The 22500-nt window shown below is 43.5% G+C and overlaps 1 long non-coding RNA gene across 2 annotated transcripts in view; it reads left to right on the top strand.

The window, feature by feature from the left end:
- LOC135100463 (uncharacterized) overlaps positions 1–22500 on the top strand; it is a 51412-nt gene that overhangs the window by 15276 nt on the left and 13636 nt on the right. The window contains exon 4 of one of the 2 annotated variants that reach the window (XR_010268736.1): positions 1–31. This exon is cut by the window's left edge and continues 312 nt beyond it. The exons of the other annotated variant lie outside the window; for it this stretch is intronic. This is a non-coding gene — a long non-coding RNA (uncharacterized LOC135100463). Of the gene's footprint in view, positions 32–22500 lie in introns of those variants that run through there. 2 annotated transcript variants of the gene reach the window in all.

Below are 22500 nucleotides of genomic sequence, written 5' to 3'. Positions count from 1 at the left end.
CTCTTTCTCTATTTTTTTTTTCTCTCTCTCTCTCTCTCTCTCTCTCTCTCTCTCTCTCTCTCTCTCTCTCTCTCTCTCTCTCTCTCTCTCTCTCTCTCTCTCTCTCTCTCTCTCTCTCTCTCTCTCTCTCTTTTCAGTCCTCAAATTTTCCACTATAAGACTACTTTCCTTAACATTTCAGAGTTTTTTTTTTCAGCAGCATTTTCAAAGGCCTTACAGATGACTACTCAGGTTCTCATGAGAGTTTTCTCTTCCCAGTTGATGATGTACAAATCCTATACTAAACTATTACAAAATCATCTGAATCATGAAAATATTTTTACACTTGCCCTCCCACACAGTAACTTCAACTAAAACCCTGTTAAAAAGTAGAAGTAATAAGCTGAAACATTTCCAGACCTACTCTCTCATCCCATGTGTTCAGGGGCTATATCGTGTCCTTGACTTCAGTTCTCCATTACAGTCCTTTCCTCCCATCCTGCGGTCCACCCCTAGCCATGCATATACATTTCTCATGGCCAAGTCGTCCCCTCACCCCAGCCTATTGCTCTTACACCCTCCTAGCTCTACCTTCCCCCTTCCATTCCCTCCCTCCACCAGGTACTCACGGCCGCCCCTTTCGCACGACAAGGCGCTGCTGTCACCTATTTTCTGCCGCCCTTAATGGAGCGGCGGGGACTGCAGCGCCGCGACAGCCTTATTGAGTGAAACCTTGCGGAGAAAATGTTCTAAGTCGTGTCGGGGAAAACAATATATATTGGGCAATTTCCTGGATGCAATGAACGTGTTTAACCTGCAAGGAATTCTCTCGTGTCCTAAGTACATAATTATAAAAGATGAACATGTCCTCGGAATCTGGGAGCCTGGGAGTCTTTCTTGTGTGTGCGTGTGTGTGTGTGTGTGTGTGTGTGTGTGTGTGTGTGTGTATGTGTGTAGGTTTAGTTTTAGATGTGTAAACAGATAGATATATGTATAAAGTACGTCGGTAGGTAGATGGATAGATTGTAAAGAAGATAGGTAAAACAGATGCAAAGATAGTGAAACAGGTGCGTAAAGAGATAGATAATAAGTAGATAATATATATTTTTTGTGGAGGGATGTGCTTTCGTGCTCTTACTTAAAGCTTGTCTCGTGTGTCGTGCTGGGGAAAAACAAAAAAAAAAAAAAAGAGGAGGAGGGGAGGGAGAGAAATGCGAGTGTCCATGAGTGGGTGCAACAAGCGGGTATTACACACGCAGGGACTGTTATTGTTTGTGTCTCCTGGCGGGAAGTTAGGGGCCGCAGCCAGCCGCTCACTTTCCATTACACTGAGCGCAAATATTCGATAATTATGAAACATTAAATGGGAGTGTTTTTTTCTCTCTCTCTCTCTCTCTCTCTCTCTCTCTCTCTCTCTCTCTCTCTCTCTCTCTCTCTCTCTCTCTCTCTCTCTCTCTCTCCAATGATTGCTTTTAATGGTCTTTATTAGTGTAATTTTAAGATTCTCTTCTTTTTTTCTATTCCTCCTCCTCTTTTACTATCCTGTCTCTCTCTTTAATAGCGTAGATTACTTGCCCAAACAGCCTAGTAAGGACCTCAGGGTATGTTGCTGTTTGGGTTTCCTTTGTATTCTTTTATATTGCTTTTGTATTCTTGTTCTTAGCCCTCATCCTCTTCATCCTTGTCTTCCTTCTGTCTCTCCTCCTCTTCCTCTTCATCCTTGTCCTTATTCTCCTTTCTTTTTCTCCTTCTCTTTGTCCTCCTCCTCCTCCTCCTCCTCCTCCTCCTCCTCCTCCTCCTCCTCCTCCTCCTCCTCCTCCTCCTCCTCCAGTCTCCTGTTTTCTTTTCCTCTTCCTTTTGATTTTCTTTCTCGTTTTCCACCTCCTCCTGTTCCTTATTTTTCATATTCTCCTTCTCTTCCTCCTCCTTCTCCTCCGTCTGTCTGTCTTCTTTTTCGTCCTCCTCCTGTCTTCTTTTTCCTCCTCGTGATTCCAGTTTCTCCTCCTGCTCCTGATTCTCCTCCTATTCCTCCTCTTCCTACCTTTCTGGCTCCTTCTGCACCCATTCTCCCTCCTCCTCCTCCTCCTCCTCCTCCTCCTCACTAACGGTTTCCCTTCTGTTCTTCCCTCACGACCTCGACTGGGGAAGAAATTTCGTCTTGAAAAGTCCTCGCCGCGGCAGTCTCGGAAAAAGGGAATGTTCTCTCGGGGCGAAAAAGAAAAGTAAAGAGAGAGAGAGAGAGAGAGAGAGAGAGAGAGAGAGAGAGAGAGAGAGAGAGAGAGAGAGAGAGAGAGAGAGAGAGAGGGAAAAGGAATCCCAGAGCTTAGGACGTTAATGAAATAGAGAAGAAAGCAAAAACTGTAATTATAACTCTCTCTCTCTCTCTCTCTCTCTCTCTCTCTCTCTCTCTCTCTCTCTCTCTCTCTCTCTGTGTGTGTGTGTGTGTGTGTGTGTGTGTGTGCATGGCTTTACCAGTGGACATTTCTCTCTTAGACTTCTGCTCCCACCACCACCACCACCACCACCACCACGACTCGCCACGCCCTCGCTGCCGTGACGCCCTCCCCGTGGCCGGGAGTGGCTGTGATGGTCGTGCAGGCAATGCATGGCCGGCCAAGCGATGACCAGTAAGTTGAGGAAGAGCGGGGCGGGGCGGGGTGTGGGTTAGGCCAGGGTGGTAGTGTCATGTGTGGAGTGGGAAAGCCTGGGATGGACTGGGATGACTGGGTAGGGCCGGGGTGCAATGGGCGGGGCGTGGGCACCCTTACTTGCTGCTTCTTAATGCCCTCAAGTTTCCGCGTAGAGAAAGTTCCTGTTTTACCGCCGCTCACTCACGTCTGTTCCCTAATGACTCACAGCAGCGCTCCCCTCCTCCTCCTCCTGCTCCTGCCCTCCTCCAGGCGTGTCCCCTCTTAAAAAGAAGAAAAAAAAAGTTCCCGCACCATGACTCTACTCAGCTCTACGCATCGCCTGCTCCGGCCTGCACACCAAGCTTTATGAGTGAAACCAAGTCTTTAGTTGGCATTAATATTATTTTTTTTGCTTGTATGCACCGATCTTCGTTCCTCGTCTTTGTTGATACTTTCCCCCCTCCTCCTCCTCCTCCTCCAATCCACAGACAGTCAAGGTAGTATGTGCTGTCATGGCGAATTGAAATTAAAATGAATTCGGATTTACTTTGGTATGAGATGTCTTTTTAGTGAAGTGTTGCTGGCTGTGGAGCTCCGAATAGAAGCAGCTATAGTGGTTGTTCTTGTCTCTTTCTTATTAAATGTCCATGCAGTTTCTCCACACTGCATAGTATTTTTTTCCTGCCAGGCCTTGTTGGAGGGAGCGGTGGGTGGGGAGGAGCCTTCATCTTTCCTATCCTTTTTCTCTTATTATATGCTAGATAATGTAGTGACTAGTCTAGAGCCGCAAACAGTCTCATTAGGTCCAACATGTCTGTTGCCGTTTGTGCTTCAGTTGTGATCCTTTGTGCTTCTATTCTTCCTTGTCCTTTTCCACCTTCCTTCCTTCTCGCTGCTCCACTTGTAAGCCGCCCAAAAAACAACACTGACTTTCTCCTGTCCAAGTCGTTGCCGGGAAATGATGAGGCATGTCGCTACCCACACTCCTGCACGCTACATCCTCCTCCTCCTCCTCCTCCTCCTCCTCCTCCTCCTCTCCTGTTCCTAAGCTTGGTCCACACTTCAGTCCTGCTTCATCTTTCGCTCCTTCTACGGATTCTGCCTCTGCTCTAGTTCTTGTTCGTGTTTCTGCTTCTCCTCTTCCATTTCTCTTCCACTCCCTCCTCCTCCTCCTCCTCCTCCTCCTCCTCCTCCTCCTCCGTTTTTCCTCCTAACATTTTTTTTTTTTTCATTCACTCCTTCAGACATATTTTGACCACTCTCATCTTGCCCTTACCTTCCTCCTGAGAGAGAGAGAGAGAGAGAGAGAGAGAGAGAGAGAGAGAGAGAGAGAGAGAGAGAGAGAGAGAGAGAGAGAGAGAGAGATTGTTTTTACTTTTCCACAGCTTTTTATTTTCCTCGTTATTGTTTGCCACGCATTTCCTTTCCCTCGCTCTGCCCCTCTGTACAGACTTTCCACCTCTCATACACACTGCTGCAGCCCCTCCCAGCTTTCCCTCTGCCTCTTCTCCTACTCCCCAGTAATGCCACGTTAAGAACACTGTCACAGCCACTTACTTCCAAACACTTTCCATTTTTCCCTTAGCACCTTCTCTTTTCCTCCTCTCCCTTTCCTCCATCCATTCTCTTTCTCTGTCATTCCTTCCTCATTTCTTCCTTTCACTCACGCATTGACTAACTGACTGACTGACTGATTAACTGACTGACTGACTCACTCACTCACTCACTGCATCACTTCCTCTTCACCTTGTTCTATTCTATATATTTCTCTTTGCCTTTTCTCTCCTGTTACACGTTATAATCCTTCCGTCAGCATTCTCTCTCTCTCTCTCTCTCTCTCTCTCTCTCTCTCTCTCTCTCTCTCTCTCTCTCTCTCTCTCTCTCTCTCTCTCTCTCTCTCTCTCTCTCTCTCTCTCGAGTGTTTGGTTACTTCTCGTTTTCCTTGAGAGTTGTCTTTAATTGTTATCTGAGTGACATGACGTTTTCTTTCTTTTGCGTTTTGTTTGAGCGTCTTTCGATTAAGGATTTTTATCATCATTATTATTATTATTATCATTATTATTATTATTATTATTATTAGTAGTAGTAGTAGTAGTAGTAGTAGCAGTAGTAGTAGTATTTTCATTATTATTATTATTATTATTATTATCATTATTATTATTATTATTATTATTATTATTATTATTATTATTATTATTACAGTAGATTTAACTTATAAAATCGAAGATAACTGAAGTCTTACTGAAATAAATGGAAAATCGGAACTTTGCCTAACGTAACATGCGTAGGGTATTATTATTTATACAGAAAAGAAAGATAGTATAGAGACAAAATGATCAATGATGAGGTATTTAAATTGCAAAAGAACCAAAATCACAGCGTAAACAAGTCTTTAAGAATCATTATTATTTCTTCGTGATTCATCCTAGAAGAAAAAGAAGAAAATAGTGCAAGGATAATATAGGAGTTGGAGGAGGAACTGGAGTTGGTGTCGAGTTGGAGAAGTCGATTGTTGCATTGAGTGGCGCGGCTGGAGGGGGGCGAGGTGTTGTTGCGCTGGTGTCGGGAAGGTAATGTTAGTGATAAAGAAAACGGTGTGTGGGCGGCGAACGGGTTTAGTGGAGGTGCTGACAGGCGAGACTTGATTCGTGATAATTACCGGACGGAGAGGGAGAGAAAAAGAATGAGTTCATGAGGTGCCTATTGAGTGTGTGTGTGTGTGTGTGTGTGTGTGTGTGTTCAGGTTACAAGAATGATTACACTTTTATTCATTTCTTTATCTATCTCTCTATCTATCTAACTATACATATCTATCTGTATATCAGCGTATGTGTCCGTCTTTGTCTACCTGTTTACCTTTATCTATCTATCTATCTATCTATCTATCTATCTATCTATTTTGCAGTACAACGTTGTAATATTGCCAGTTGTTATGAATGTCCCCTTTTTTACATTATTTGATGTTCGAGACTCGAGGGAGAATGTCTAAGCTGTTCTGGTTCTTCTTGTTATTCAGCTTGCGCACACTTGGTCACACTGCTCACATCACCACCACCACCACACACACGCATGTCCAGGCATCGCTTTTGGCTCACCTTCACACTGCCGCCTCTCCTGTTACCATCCGCCTCTCCTCCCACCGCACGCTCACCCTCTCCATCAGGTTATTAGTGAGTTGACGGGAAGCCTTAAAAGTAGATTGGTCAAGTTTATGGATGGGAATGGTTGGGCATAGGTATGTACCGTAGAAGAACCGCCATGTGTATGTCTTTTCTTATGCTCTTGTATGCTTTTTTTTTTTTTTTTTTTAGTTAGCTTAAATTTTTCGCCGTTTTAAAATCGTCAGTCTTCATTCTAAGTTTTATCTCATATTCCTTCTCATTTTTTTTTGTCTTAATGTCGCCGCATCTATCGCTTCCATATTACTAAAAGCGTTCTGTCTGTCTGTCTGTCTGCTTGTTTGTCTCTTTCTCTGTTTACTTGCCTGCCTGTGTCCATGTCTGTGTGTCTGTCGTAGTTTCACACTGATGGTGCCCAATTTACAGTTAACACGAACACTTTCCAGTGCATAATGGCCGACAATCCTAGTCGAAAAATATTGGTATTTCAAAATTCTGATTCCATTGAAAGTTCAGTGAAATTATATAATTAAAAGATCATTGCGGGTAAGAACAAGGCAGGCGTGTTCATGAAGGATACAAGTGTTTGGTGTTTAACTAAAAGCCAGTTTTTAATTTCATCCTCTCTAGCTTACATCTTGATCCCGTTTATAGCAACACATACTCATTGTTCTGTCTTGTCCTGCCCTGCCCTGCCCTGCCTTGGTCGGCTTAACCTTGCTTCTACCTTGCCTTGCTCTACCTTGCTGCTCTCCTTGTTCTACTTTAGCCTACCTCTCTTGGCTTACCCTACACTACCCTGCCCTATACTACCTTAACCCTGCCTTACCCCACCTTACCTAACCTTACCCTACCTTACCTTACCTTACCCTGTCCTGCCGTGCCCTGCTCATCCGCTTCTCCATCCGCACCGCGTGGCTTTTTCCTCACCGAGACGCAACTCACCGCGCTAACGATGCTCGCCGCTGGACGCCGACCATTACCGGGGCGTGACGCGGGTGGTCGCGGCGGCTGCTCCCACCGGCGAGATGAAAGGCCAAACACGGTGACCTGCAGGACTCCCCCTTCCCTCCCTCCGTCCCTTCACTCCTTCCCTCCCTCTCCCTTCCCTTCCATGTCTGGCGTTGTTTCTGTCTGTCCTTCCTTCATTCTGTGTACCTGATTACTACTTTGTCTCTCTCTCTCTCTCTCTCTCTCTCTCTCTCTCTCTCTCTCTCTCTCTCTCTCTCTCTCTCTCTCTCTCTCTCTTTCCACTTCTTTTTTCTTTGTTTTTTTCTTTTTTAATTGTTAACTTGTTATTCTTTTTGTTTACTTTTTTATTTTATTTCTATTATTTCTTCGTTCCTTTCCATCTTCATCCTTCCCCGTTGTCTGACCGCCACATTTTTCTATTTGCCTTTTTTTTCGGTTTGTCTAGTTTTCTTCTCCTTCAACAGAGCTCCATTTTTCTCCTAATCCTAAGAATCTCTCTCATTTTTTCTCACGTCTCCGTCATTCCTTATGCTCCTTTTTTTTTTTTCCTTCTGTCATCTATTCCTGCTCTTCTCTTCCTTTTCTTTCCTCTGTTTCTTATTCCTTTTCCTCTCCTCTGCACTCTTTTGATACTCTTTCCTCATTACTTCTTCCTCTCTTTCCTCTCTGTTCTCTTTCCCCTATCCTTTCTTTCTTTTTTTCTTTTCCTTACTTTTCTTTCTATTTTCTCCTATTAATGTCTTTTTTACTCTCATACTCTCCTTTTTATTTCCCGCTTTCATTTCCTCCATTCTATCCATCTCCATTTTTCTCCCTCCTCCTACTCCTCCTCCTCCTCCTGGGCAGCCTCCATTTTTCTTCATTTCTTTCCTGCGTATCCTGCTCTGACCTTAACTTTCTTTCCTTCTGTCTTTGGCCACCACCTGAGGCCTCCTGCCGATTTTTTTTTTGTCCCTTCTCCCATTTTCTCTCAACATCATCTTCCCTCTATCGTTCCTCCTCTTTTCTCGCTGTACGTGGTCTTTTTTTCTGTTCTCTGCTCTCTCTCTCTCTCTCTCTCTCTCTCTCTCTCTCTCTCTCTCTCTCTCTCTCTCTCTCTCTCTCTCTCTCTCTCTCTCTCTCTCTCTCTCTCTCTCTCTCTCTCTCTCTCCTTATTCACTTCTCACTTTTTCTTAACTTCATCATTCCTGCACGTCCTTACTTAACCTCCCCCAGCACAGTCTTCCCTCTGCCGCATCTCTCTCTCTCTCTCTCTCTCTCTCTCTCTCTCTCTCTCTCTCTCTCTCTCTCTCTCTCTCGCTCTCGCTCTCGCTCTCGCTCTCGGGCCTCAAACACGTTAATGAGAACTGTCTCCTTCAGCTGCAGCAAGTGAGACAGGGATCAGCGGCTCGCTCTGAGGGACTGGGACACTAGTGAGCGGGAGTAAGAAAGGAAGTGTTGGCGTCTGTACCTCTCTTCGTTTTGCCTTCAGTTTGTGTAGTTTTCGCTGCTGTTGCTGTTCTTTTTGGTGGTTTTGCTGCAGAATGGATTGTTTGTGTAAATTTAATTGGCTGTTTTCTTTATGTAACGTGAGCTAAGTGCTTTGAAAAATTTATGTTTGTCTAAGTGGCGCCGGTTTTGGATTTTGTTGTTATTTGTGTGTGTGGTACGTGTGGTTTTGTAGTGTGATCTTTAAGTGTACTGAGTTGTTTATTTTTTCCTTTTTTTTCAAACTTTGGATTCTGTTTAATGTTTGAGAAATTGGTTCATTTGACGGCAGTTCTTGGATATAAATGCTGCTTGTTTGTTTGGCAATGATGTGTGTTGCTTGGTTGTCGTAGTCACGTGTGTGTGTGTGTGTGTGTGTGTGTGCGAGATTTTTAGCATTGAAGATTTTGTTTTCAAATCGCTTTTCTTACCAACTTGTAAAGTAATAAAAAAAAATAATGAAATTCTTAGACGGTTTTTATAGTTTTATTTCTTGTGGTCAAAGTTTCGTAGCGTGATCTTTGGCTGTCGGAGTCACGTGTGTGTGTGTGTGTGTGTGTGTGTGTGTGTGTCTCGTATGTGTGTGTGTGTAGAGAGAGAGAGTTCTAGTCTGCCTTTACTCGTGGAAATGTCATTACGCGTTTTGTTAGTCTCAGATCAACTTGTGGATTTCATCAGTTCCCGGTGAAAAGGAAATTGGTTTAGATTGTATTGTTACCTAATTCGAAAGTGTTTGTTGCGGCGAGGCGGTGGTTGGCTGAGCGGCTGTGTGAGTGGTGCCGGCGTGACGTGAAAGGTTGAGAGGAGTTGCAGCGGCGTTAGGTAAGGAGGGAGTCGTGTAGACCGCACGGTGCTAGGAGGGAAGGAATACGAAGCAGCTTTTTAACTCATGCACCACTACATATAATATCTTATGCGTTATTCAGTTGTTATTCAGAATAAAATAAATATGGCTGTAATTATTGTAGATGAGTAACTAGAGATAATTTTCAAGATTCCGTTTAAAAAACAATATCGTAAAGTTAACTAGATTCTCTCTTCGTATTCTGAATAAAACTGAAGTGATGTAGTGATGCTGAAAGAGATAAGGTAACGATACATTATTGGTAGGGTAAATGTAATGGATGGATGATGAGACAATGAAGTGAAGTAGAAAATTGAATGAGTTCCTCTCGCTTTCTCATCTAAGTATGTGTGTTATCAGACAACAACAACAACACTCAGAATTTACGTGAATTTGGAATAAGTAAGGAAACGTGTGTGTGTGTGTGCGTGTGTGCGTGTGTGTGTGTAAAGAATTTCATTCTTCCCCGCAAACTATTCACCACAAAACCTGGCAGGGTAACACAAGCGTGGTATTAAATGTTGAAATTGTAACAGTGACCACGAAACCTTTAATTACTTTGTTGCTAATTCAAAGAGAATGGCAAAGTATTATAATTAATTTGTGTGTGTGTGTGTGTGTGTGTGTGTGTGTGTGTGTGTGTGTGTGTGTGTGTCTGTCTGTCTGTCTGTCTGTCTTCTTTCACCTAGATCGCATAAGGTTGGTATTCTGAAACGTTTACTGGCTAATCTCGACTGCTTGTAACTACTTAGCAGTACATAAGTTAATGGAGCTTTTATAGAATGCTTTCATGGTTTTTGTAATAGTTTGCTGTAGTGGAAGTTACTGTTGATACTAAAGTGTTCAAATTCTAGAGATAGTTTAGCAATTAATCTGCACTACTAATGAAAAAAATAACGTTTGAGAACGTAAGTAATACAACAGTGGTTCGTAATGCAGGAATGAAAGGTTCACAATGTTAGATTACTTTTTTTTTAATGTATGATGCACTAGACAATGTGATGGACGCACGCTGTCACCTCACCACTACAGGTCTGCACCACAGTACATCCATCACACCATAAAGGCACCGTAATCCCACCATAACACCACAGGCAAGTCACCACAACTTTAAAACAAAACAAACATTAGCGCCAATAAGCCACTATGACATTTGGGCACCACGATGACCAAGCGTGAGAGAGAGAGAGAGAGAGAGAGAGAGAGAGAGAGAGAGAGAGAGAGAGAGAGAGAGAGAGAGAGAGAGAGAGAGAGACGCCACCCACCCATCACCCTCACCCTCACTATCACTCTGGCGTCGCGCGAGGCCCACCCACCACCTTCCTGCCCCACACTGCTACCACCACCACCACCACCACCGCATCGGCCGGCCAACAGGTGGTCCGGATGATAATTCGAATAGGGGAGGAACCTCGCAATAATCATAAGAGCCTCACCTTCGATCGAGAAAATGATACTAATCCCTAAACATTAAGGCGATGCATTACATCACACTTTGCACCTTGCCGGCCTCGCTTTCCCGGGTAACCGTCGCCAAATTGCCAGCTATCAAGGCGGTTATCGGGTGTGGTGTGGCCGCGGCGAGGCAACGAGAGGCTGCGCGGCGATGTGTTCCCCGGTAGCAGCGTCGCGGCGCGGTAAAAACTGGTAGTGGGCCGAGGAGTCCGCATCACTTAGCCATATTAAGCAAATGAAGATTAGGGACCTACAGGAGAGAGAGAGAGAGAGAGAGAGAGAGAGAGAGAGAGAGAGAGAGAGAGAGAGAGAGAGAGAGAGAAGGTTGTGATGGTGGTGGTTCTCTGTTCCTGACGATGCTGTTGACGAGGATGATGGTTGTGCTCCGCTTGTGTGTGTGTGCGTGTGTGTGTGTGTATGTGTGTGTGTTTCTCATTTCATTGGATTACATTCAGATGTGTAGAATCCCTTATCTGTTTCTTTGCTTTATATATCTCTAATCGTACACATTTTTATGTCTTTCCTTCTTAACTTCTACAACCTTCATTGGCTAACGCTAATTTTCTTTCTCAAAATCAGAGAGAGAGAGAGAGAGAGAGAGAGAGAGAGAGAGAGAGAGAGAGAGAGAGAGAGAGAGAGAGAGAGAGAGGTGGCAGCAGTTAACCCTTGTAGGTAGGAAAATTAAGAAAAGCAAGAAGGCATAGAGGAAAGAAGAGGAAGGAAATAATATGAAAGTAGAAAGTAAAAGGGAGAAAGGGAGAAAGAAACTTAAGGAAGAAAAGGAGAAAAGGGGGAGAGTAAAAGACGGGAAAAATTACACGATGAGAAAAAGAAAATTCTCCACTAAACAGAGGAGAGAGGAAAGTAAGAAATGGTGGGAATGGAGGAGTCCACCAAAGAGGAATGACGAAGAGATAAGGGGGGGACTTTAAAAGGCGAAAATTACATTGCAGGAAATGAAAGTTACAGACAAAGAGCTAATCATCGCGTCACGGAGCACGGAGAGAGAGAGAGAGAGAGAGAGAGAGAGAGAGAGAGAGAGAGAGAGAGAGAGAGAGAGAGGACAGACAAACGAATGAAATCAAGACATAGATTGATAAAAAAAAAAATATATATATATATATATATATATATATATATATATATATATATATATATATATATATATATATATATATATATATATATATATATATATATAAAACTTGTATGTGAAGAGAAAAAAATGAAAAAAAAAGAAAATGAAAACCAAACAATTCACACACACACACACACACACACACACACACACACACACACACACACACCTAAACAAACAGTCCAGCACAAGAAAGCGAACCAAGCAAAGGCAGGGAAGGGCAGGGAACTATTACCACCACATCCACTTCGAAGTCAAGCGGCGGCGGGAGGTCTGTCTTCACCGTGACGTCAGATTTCACGGGTGCGTAGCGAGTTTGCACACGGGGGGCACTACCAGGCCATCCCAGGGGCGCCTGCATCATGCTCGCGGTGCTCGGTGTGTTGCGGCCACCCTGGGAGTCTGCTGGTGCCGCCCGGAGTCTCAATGCAGGTCATGAAGGCGGGATGGATAGGAGATATTGAAGGAAGGTTTAGGTTCTTGGTTTTAAACGTTTCGGCGTCTTATTTCGACCACTTGCAATAATCTCTGGTGGAAGTTGTGATTTTTAAAGGTGTTTCTAAAGTTAGATTGGTAGTTTAAGAAGTATTTTTCGGTAACAGTGGGAGAAAATTCTTTAGAATCCGATTAATCCTCTGAAAATAGTCCTTATGGGAGCGTGGAGTGCTTGAGAATACGATCCATGAATAGTGACTGAAATAGTGACGCAACATGCTTCTTTTCCTGCTAATCAGTTATGTAAATCATCGGGTTCTTAATTTATTTTCCTTAACATTCAAACGTTTTCTCCGATACGATGCTAACGGTTTCAAATGAAGGCTAGAAAGACGGAACTACCACCTCAAGTATTGGCATTTTTTTCTCTCTCTCTCTCTCTCTCTCTCTCTCTCTCTCTCTCTCTCTCTCTCTCTCTCTCTCTCTCTCTCTCTCTCTCTCTCTCTCTCTCTTTACTCCTTTTAGATCGACTTGCTGTGACGTCCTGCCGTGCTTGTGTTGCCTCCCGCAGAGACTGATTTCTTCCTTCACAGCTCCCAAGGAACCTTCTGGCGGGTGTTATTGTTTTCCATCAGCGGTCTGTGATGAGATTTGACTTTATCTGGAGAGGTGGCGTGGCGTATGAATAAAGGAAGACGTGGAGTAGTAGTAGTAGTAGTAGTAGTAGTAGTAGTAGTAGGGGGAGGAGGAGGAGGAGGAGTAACAGCGTTGGTGGTATTGGTCTTAAGATAATATCAAGAATCGTTCAAAAGAGATGGGAGGAAATGAAAGATTGGTATCGTGGAGCTGGAAACCTGAGTGACCTAGATAGATAGGAGAGAGAGAGAGAGAGAGAGAGAGAGAGAGAGAGAGAGAGAGAGAGAGAGAGAGAGAGAGAGAGAGAGAGAGAGAGAGAGAGAGAGAGAGATCACACACACAATCCCTTCAGTGGAGCAAAACAATGGTCACTTTGATCGTGGTCAGCCCGCCTCCCTCATTATCCCGGATCTTCCATAACTCGGCCTCGCATTATTCTTGGGTCTCTCTCCTCGCCTCTCCGGTCTCTCGCCGCCCTCGTCCAGCCCTCACTAATTGACCCCCGTTTGGGCTTTCGCATGAATTATTACTTCAGGAAAGGCAAACGATTACTGACGGTTTCCTGGCTCTTTCTCTCTTTGTCTTTGATTGTCTGTTTGTGTGTCTGTGTCTGTTTGAATGTGTATGGTTGGCTGGCTGCCTGATCGGATGAATTAATGGTTGGATGAATGGATGGGATGGGTATAAGGGTGATTGTTTGTTTGTCTTTGTCTCTCTCTCTCTCTCTCTCTCTCTCTCTCTCTCTCTCTCTCTCTCTCTCTCTCTCTCTCTCTCTCTCTCTCTCTCTCTCTCTCTCTCTCTCTCTCTCTCTCTCTCTCTCAACACCACTCCACCCACACACATCACCTGTGCTTGAGCATCCTACAACACATGCCACAACCACAACTACAAATCGCTTGTCTAGAACGCGCATACACGACTACAAGTACCTGCAATCACCGCGTTCTTGTAGCTTTCTCCTGCCCTGCAAACTACTACCGCGAACGCCCCTACCAAGAAACTCACATTTTCCCCCTTATCTCTTCCCCAAATAGGACATCACGACACTAACGTTATCAGAGCGAGGAGGACTTTCGGGCCACCACTCTCCACTCTCTCCTCTCTCTCTCTTTTCTTTCTCTCCTCTTCTCGTCTCCTGAGCAAACCTTATTAAGTCATTCGTGAGGAGCGCTAAGTGAAGCAAGACGCCGCTCAGGTCCTCCCTCGCCAACCCTCGCTAGCTAATTGTGAGTGACAGGAACGGGCTGGGCGGGACGCGGGGTCGGTGGAAGGTCGTATCTCCCATGGCAGGATGTTCGCGTTGTGTGGGGACGACGGGGCTTGAAGATAAGGACGTGGGAACAAATTTTTAAGGTGTGGAACAGACCGCCTCCCTGAAGTGTTGTTCCTCCATTCTACGCACATCTTGTTCCTTATGATCCTGTTTCTGGAGAGAGTTAGATGATGGCAAGTGATTTTAGCTCTTAAGATAAGGAGAACGAACTTTTGAGTGTGTGGAAGAGAGCGCCTCCCTGAAATGTTTCTTTGCACACATGTTTCTTATGATTATTTTCCATAGAGGGTGTTAAATGTTGATAAAGATGATTTTTTTTCCTCTTTTTTTTTTTTTTTTTTTTTTTTTGGATGAGGTGCGGTTTTTTTTTTTTTTGGATGAGGTGCGGATTTTTTTTTTTTTTTTTTGGATGAGGTGCGGACAAATTTCTGAGGCGTGGAAGAGATCGCCTTCTTGAAATGCTCCATGACGCACATCTTTCTTCCTGATAATGCCGTTCCGTAGAGGGAGTTAAATGATGAAAGAAGCGAATTTCCTTTTGAATTAGGGATGTGGGAGACCAACAAATGTGTAGAGGTGTGGAAGTGATTGCCTGCCTGGAATGTTCATCAATGCACATTTTATTTATCATTACTCCATTCCGAAGAGGGAGTTAAAACAATGCTAAAAGTAAATTTCTCAGACAAGGAGTGAAGAACAAATTTTTACGTTTCGTCCTCATGAACATTTCCTTGCATATATCAAGCTTCTTATCAACCCATTCCGTATTTGGAGTTTAACTAATGTAAAATTTAAATGTGTGTCTCTTCTTATGCACTAAATATATGACAATAGTTTCGTATTATAATTCTCTTTGTGATGATAAAAAGTAGCTACATATGTATGTATAAATGCATCATGTCGCCCTTGGGTGTTTCGGTTGCGCGGTATTGTGATGGATGGAGTGACGCTTTAGGTGGCCATGATAACAGAGCAGGAGACAGCTGGCCAGCTCGATAATGGGTTAGCGGATATGGTGCCCTGATGACTTCAATAAATTGGCATGACCACACACACACACACACACACACACACACACAGAGAGAGAGAGAGAGAGAGAGAGAGAGAGAGAGAGAGAGAGAGAGAGAGAGAGAGAGAGAGAGAGAGAGAGAGAGAAAGGCCCGTGATAGCATCTTGTCAATTCCAAGAAGCTAACGTTACCCACAAGAGAGACAATTATTCAACACGTGCAAATATTTTCTTTATTCAGTACTGCGGATCGACCCAGTCAAAGAGGCACAAGAGACAAGTACGAGAGTATGAAATGAACTATGACGTGAGAAATACAGTAGAATACAATGAAGTTTAAATACTGAAAGGAAAGGTAGATGTAACTTTCACAGTACAAAAGAATCAAACTAGAAGCAGGAAACGAAATCTAAACTAATAAATATTGAATGGGGAAGGAAAATTTCTCCAGAAAGTGAGAACAAAAATAAAAGGACAAAGAAAGGTACATTCTGGCACAAATTTAAGAAGAGAGGTCATGCATGTTTTCTAGATTATTTATGATGATTAGAAGACGTGAAACAATTTCTCTTACTATCACCATGTTGAGAGCCGTGAAATAAAAGACGAAACTGAGGACATTATACTGAACTTATAATGAAATTGTTAGTTTCCCCTCATTTTTACGTTCCGACGATCTCCTTTCAGAGCCAGAGCACCGATAGACCGTCAGCAGATCAGGGGACTTAAGACTGCTGAAGAACACTAAACGCAATGCTAGCGAGGATGAACGTTACTCATCCTGACTCCATGACTATACCTCCCTACACCTCATCTCCCACACTTACCTCCTTCCCTTCACAATTATACACTCCCATGACCTCACTTCTCCTCATAGAGTGCTTGGGGGCGAAGAGAAGGAGGGCTGCGGAAGAGTCAGTAATGGTGGTGGTGCTGGTGGCGTTGGTGTTGTTGGTAGGGGAGAGTTGGGCGGTTCCAGGCAGACACTTGGCCCCTTGATGCTTCGCCTTGCTTATACCCGAACGAGAGGGATAATTACTGTTTATTTAGCACTGTGGGCGCCAAGCCTGATGCAGAGGGAGATAATGGAGGAGAAGGAGGAGAGGGAGGAGGAGGAAAAGGAGGAGGAGGAGGAGGAGATGGGCGTAGTAGAGGAGGAGGAGGTGGGCGTAGTAGAGGAAGAGTAGGAGGAGGAGGAGGAGGAGGAGGAAGGGCGCGTCACAGGAGAAGAAAGCGTAGCAGTGTGAGGCCCTGGAGGTGCGCCTGAAGGTGAGCCTCACTCTGATAAGTAAGGACGTGAGGGATTGTGACGTTCTGATCGTTTTAGGATAGTACCTCCTGGTTTTTATTCGAGTGATTAATGCTTTTTGCCTGTTAAGGGATTGTTCATGTAGTATTGGTATTATTATTATTATTATTATTATTATTTTATTATTATTATTATTATTATTGTTATTATTATTATTATTATTATTAACAGTAGTTGTTGTTGTTGTAGTAGTAGTAGTATTGGTAGGAAAGGTAAGAGTAGGAATAGTTGGAATCGTAGTACTTGAAGTAATAATATCAGTAGTCGTGACAGAAGTAGTAGTCTTATTTGTAGTAGTATTTATAATGGTACCGGTATTAACATACAACTACTACAACAACAACAACAACAGCTATTACTACTACTACTACTACTACTACTACTACTACTACTACTACTAGTATAACTACTATTTTCGAAATAACTTTTTTCCAAGATGATTTTCGTTATTTACGAATAACGTTTTCTTCACACTTTCTTTCTTCATGAAGAAATTTATGGGATACTTAGTAAAGAGCGCAGAGATATACAAGCCGCTAAGTGATGGGTCAAGGTGGTGTGCTTCACCCGCCATGCCTTGATAGATAACGAAGCATCTTGTGTGACTCGCCAGGCAATAAACAGAAGCAGCCTCTCTCCTTGCCGATGCCTAAAGGAGTTACTTGGGGGAGGTACAGACGAAGAAGTTAGTTTTAAAAATCTCTCGTCTTTGCTTTTCGAGGGAGGGTTAAATGTGATGGTGATGGGAAATACTATGCTAGATCTGTGTTGTGAAAATTGGAAAACGTAAGAGATAAAGATTTAGATATAGAAGTCTAATGTGAGTTTTTTTAATTACTATTATTATTGGTACTCACATTATCTTGAGCCCTGAATTAAAGGCAAAATTAAAGATACAGTATTGAATTTATGATAAAGCTGTTTCAGAGGCTTTAATCTCTCTCTCTCTCTCTCTCTCTCTCTCTCTCTCTCTCTCTCTCTCTCTCTCTCTCTCTCTCTCTCTCTCTCTCTCTCTCTCTCTCTCTCTCTCTCTCTCTCTCTCTCTCTCTCTCTCAACACTCAACATATTCAATCCCTGATAACACACCATTATACAAAAAATAGTATAGAAGATCAGTACCTTCTTTAATACAATCATAGTTAATCTGGTTCCGCTTGGTGGCGCTGCTGCTGTGTCTGCTAGTGGCGTGTGTGTGTGTGTGTGTGTGTGTGTGTGTGTGTGTGTGTGTGTGTGTGTGTAAGTGTTTTTTTTATATATTAGAATTTCTTTTTTAATGATATAGAGAGATTCGAGTTGGGAAAGTTGGAGTTGGGATGGTTTGAAGTTAGGAAGGTTGGAAGTTTGTGAAGTTGTAAGTCAGGGAGGTTAGTGTCGTTCATAAGTGTGACTCACAGACGAGAGCAGCTTTATAAGTCGAGATTTATCTATTTAGAGGCCCAGAGGCTAAGATGTGAGGGAATGCTTGCGTGTGTGTGTGTGTGTGTGTGTGTGTGTGTGTGTGTGTGTGTGCGTGTGTGTGGAGGGGGCGGCGCCTTGTCTCGGATACCTGCCTTTGCTGGGATGTCGACCTAAAATATAAATAGATAGGAGATTTATTTGTCGATAGTAATTATATCTTTATATATGTCGTTTTAGCTTCCTGTCTCTGTTTGTCTGTTCCTGTCTGTCTTTTTTTTTTTTTGGTTCGTTGGCTAGTTACCTGTCTGTCTGTCTGTCTGTCTGTCTGTCTGTCTGTTAGTCTGTTAGTCTCTCTCTCTCTCTCTCTCTCTCTCTCTCTCTCTCTCTCTCTCTCTCTCTCTCTCTCTCTCTCTCTCTCTCTCTCTCTCTCTCTCTCTCTCTCTCTCTCTCTCTCTGTGTGTGTGTGTGTGTCAGTGCATGTGCGCAATTAAAATGAAGGCCATAGGCATATATGTGCACTTAGCGATATGCACAGATATGAATATGCATTTCTTCAGCACTTACAAAGCCTGTCGAACACACACACACACACACACACACACACACACACACACACACACACACACACACACACACACACACACACACACACACACACACACACACACATTCACACACACACATTCAGACACACGTAATAATTATTCCCAATCGAAACCCACATTGGGGTCAGGTAGCCGCTGGGCCATTAGGTACCTGGTGATCAGAGGAGCAGGTGAGGGCGGGCGGCTCTGTGTGCGCCTCCCGCCCCCCGCCCACGGAAATAGAGCCGTACCTCCAGCATCTATAATTACCCATAATTAATAACAGCCTGGATGGGAATTATTATGGCCAGAGATAGGACGCCGCTTGGATTTATATCTCGTGTTTCCTGGAGCAGAGTGGGAATGTGGCGGTGGCCGTGGTGGTCGTGGCGGCCGAGGGTCCCTGCCCGGCCACGGTGGAGTAAAGTATACACCAAACACTACATTACGAAAACCGCGCCGTTTATCGAACAATAAAACTTGATTTTTTGTTACCCTCAGAAGTACCAAATGGTGCCGTCTTCAATTGGTTTGTGGCTCCGGGATACGATTGCATAATGGGTTGTTTGGTGCGGTGGTGCGGAGGAGCCGTGATGCCCAGTGCCCGACGCCGCCGCCTCCCTCTCATTCCTTGTAGAGTGGACGATTTGCCTCGCTCAGGGCTGCCTCCCACGGTCCATTGGGAAGAAGGAAGGACACTCAGACTATATTTTTCTGCCCCTCAGCCCCTAGACGTTTAGTGTTTTGCAACCGAGGAAACGTTAACGAGCGTAAGACACGAAGGCGGCGGTGATCTCGGTGTTGAGTGCCGGGTGTGTGTTTTAATGTGTGTGTCCGAGCAGCATTCCACCGCCGCTGAGTCACGCGACACGCATCTCCGCCTCAGATGCCTCGCCCCGCCCGCTTGTTATTTCTAATGTGAGGTGCAGCACTTTTTATTTATTTATTTATATTTTTTTCTATAATTTGAGACCATGTTTTTTTTTTCTTGATTTATATTTATTGATCGAGACATTTGTTCTCGTGCTATACTCTAACTTCTTTGCTTAGGTTTTGTTCTTTTCAGACACCATGTTTTATTTTTATTTTTATACAGTATTTCTTTTTTACTATTATTCATTTCATTTCATCACAGTTATGCTACTATTTCGAAGTGTTTAATTATTTCAGTCATATCCATAAGTTTTTACACATACTCTTGGGGAAAAAAAAGAGAGAAAAAAAAAAAACATGTGACTTGTATAATACGAATTTATATTTACGACACAAACCACACAGGTAACATACAAAATCTAAATCTTCATTTTTATGAGACGAATATATTACGATAAAAAAAATGAATACTTAGCAACGCAAAAGGAAAGGTGATGAAATTTCCTCGAAAGCGAAAACACTAAATATGCATCAATACCTTACATCTGAATATGCAAAGGAGAGGTCGGTACAACAACAGACAGGAATATAATAAAGAAGATCACATTATACTTGAGTTATAAGCTGAACCACCTCTCCTCCTTTAGGTTAGATACGAAGTTTGGACTCCCGAAAAAGGACATGGGCAGGACACGTCATGCGCTGAACGGATAATGGATGGGGAATTAGAGTAACAGAATGGCTGCCTAGGGACGGTAACAGAAGGGAGGGCAGACAGGGAACAAGATGAGATAAGTAGTTGTGGTGGGCTGGTCTGCAATTGACAGGTACCCGACAAAGATGAGCAGGTTGAGAGAGAAATATATGCCGCTGTGGAGTCTGAGAGGCTGACGATAATGTTGATAATGATAATGGCGATGATGATGTAGCTGAGTAAAATCATCATCCAGTACAGACCGTGACACAAACCACGACACACGCTGCCGTAGAGTTCTTTCGTTGTTTAGTCTCTATTTCAGTGCCTCAGGGGGACCAGCGAAGGACGAAAAAACGTATTAAAAAGTTCCGCACAACACGCCGCCGCCTAAAAGAGTCGAGTTGGCCAGTGTGATTAATTTTCATCATAATCTCTTACAACTTTTTAAACACATTTGTAGTGCAGTCTCTTAGATAACTTAGAAAAGACAAAAATCAACTATTTTTTCTCCCTCTCTCTCTCTCTTATACTGTGTCCATGCCAACAATTATTTTACAGTGCCCTGAATGTTAACAAAGGACGAACAGCAATAAACAGGCAAATGGCGGTGCTCTCTTCCAATGTGGATGTAAAAAACCACGGCACAGCATCTTGAAATTAGACTGTGTGGGAGGAGGGATGTAAAAAAGGTCATGTTTGAGGACCGGCGAGGTGTGAAGATTTGGGGTTAAGTGACTGTGACGGCAGGAAGACGAGGACTGAGGCCACTAAAGAAGGAAATGTATAATAGATGATGATGTTCAGATTGTAAAAAGACTAGTTTGAATTTAACTAAGATAGTGGTGTAATTTTGGCTATGTAGTAAGGAATTCAGTGGAGAGAGAGAGAGAGAGAGAGAGAGAGAGAGAGAGAGAGAGAGAGAGAGAGAGAGAGAGAGAGAGAGAGAGAGAGAGAGAGAGAGAGAGAGAGAGAGAGAGAGAGAGAGAGACTTCAACGGACACAGATAGACACGTAAACAGACAAACAGAGAGACAGACACTGACAGGTAGACATTGACACAGAGAGACAGACAGACAGGCGGACAACGGCAGACAGACACGTACAGGAAAAGAAACAAGCAGACAGACAGACAGACAGACAGACGGACAGAGACAACACCAATCTAGTAATAAAGGCAAATAACTCCCTCAGCTGAATCCTAATTAATGAAGTGTAACGTTTTAATCTCCTACAATTATAATTGATTGGATTGCCAAATTAACATAAACATGACAGACTTCACACACACACACACACACACACACACACACACACACACACACACACACACACACACACACACACACACACACACACACACACACACACACACAAACTTTCCACCATGAAAAAAAAAACACTAGATAAAGCAAATATTAATAAGGGAAAGGGGAATAAGATGCATTAATTACACACTAGCGCTGCAGAATCATTAGAAAAAGGTCGTGGTGGAAATAACAGTGTGAAGGGCAAGACAGAGGTGAATATAGAATTAGTATTGTTATGGGATAGAGACTGGAGAGACTTCCTTGCGGCCAGAATGGAGGACCAGGAGGAGGAGGAGGAGGAGGGGGAGGGCGAGGAAGAGGTGGGAGGGACTGGGCGGCGTCTTCCAGGGACACACCGTGATACATGAGGACACAGGCACAAAAGGCGAGCGCGGCACCCACCTATTAAAGAGTAAGCTACGCCATTTAGCTCCGAGTGTTCATTGCTGGTGTGACGGCTGATGAGGAGCAGATAAGAAGGAAAGGTGAGGGCCAGGTGATTCCAAGAGAGAGAGAGAGAGAGAGAGAGAGAGAGAGAGAGAGAGAGAGAGTCATTAATAAAAAGAACACTCATTTCGGTTCCCTTTGGAATAAAAATGAGACTTGAAAACAGTTCACCTCTATTGGCATGCAAGGGGGCTGTTCCTATGACCGTCCTTGTGTGTGTGTGTGTGTGTGTGTGTGTGTGTGTGTGTACTCTCGGTCAAGTGCAGCAAAGTTTGGTTAATTTCATGAAAAGTAAAGTTTTGTGTGACAATACAATATGAAATGGAAGTTAGTTTCTCTCTCTCTCTCTCTCTCTCTCTCTCTCTCTCTCTCTCTCTCTCTCTCTCTCTCTCTCTCTCTCTCTCTCTCTCTCACACACACACACACACACACACACACACACACACACACACACACACACACACACACACACACACACACACACACACACACACACACACAGTCGCATCAACACCTCATTATCTGGTGTGGTATTTGTTCCGCGGATCGAGGGAGTGTCGCGCCTCGGTCTCGGTGAGTGTTGCTGGACGAAAAAGGGATAATCAGAACTTGCTGGCTGTGTTGTGATCTTTTTACTTCTCTCTCTGGAGTTTTTATTTCTTGTTTTCCGTTCACGTCTATTCTTCTTATTTTATCTTGTGTGTTTTTATTTGATTTTGCTCTTTACGAAATGTCTGTTATTGTGTCCTTTTTCTGCTTTTATCTGTGTATGCTCTCGTTGTTTGATGATTTATTTATTTTTTTGTCTGCTTGTTGGGCTTTTTTGTTTGTTTTGTTTTTCTGTATTCTTTTTTTCAGTGTGTTCGTTTGTCTTTCTGGATTTTAGTTTGTCTGTGTTTGACTTTTTTTGTGTTTGTCTCGTTTTTTT

This window comes from Scylla paramamosain, chromosome 1 (assembly GCF_035594125.1).
Source record: "Scylla paramamosain isolate STU-SP2022 chromosome 1, ASM3559412v1, whole genome shotgun sequence".
Lineage (NCBI taxonomy): Eukaryota > Metazoa > Arthropoda > Malacostraca > Decapoda > Portunidae > Scylla > Scylla paramamosain.
Note: the sequence above shows the minus strand (reverse complement) of the source record. Positions and strands in the feature narration are given on the sequence as shown.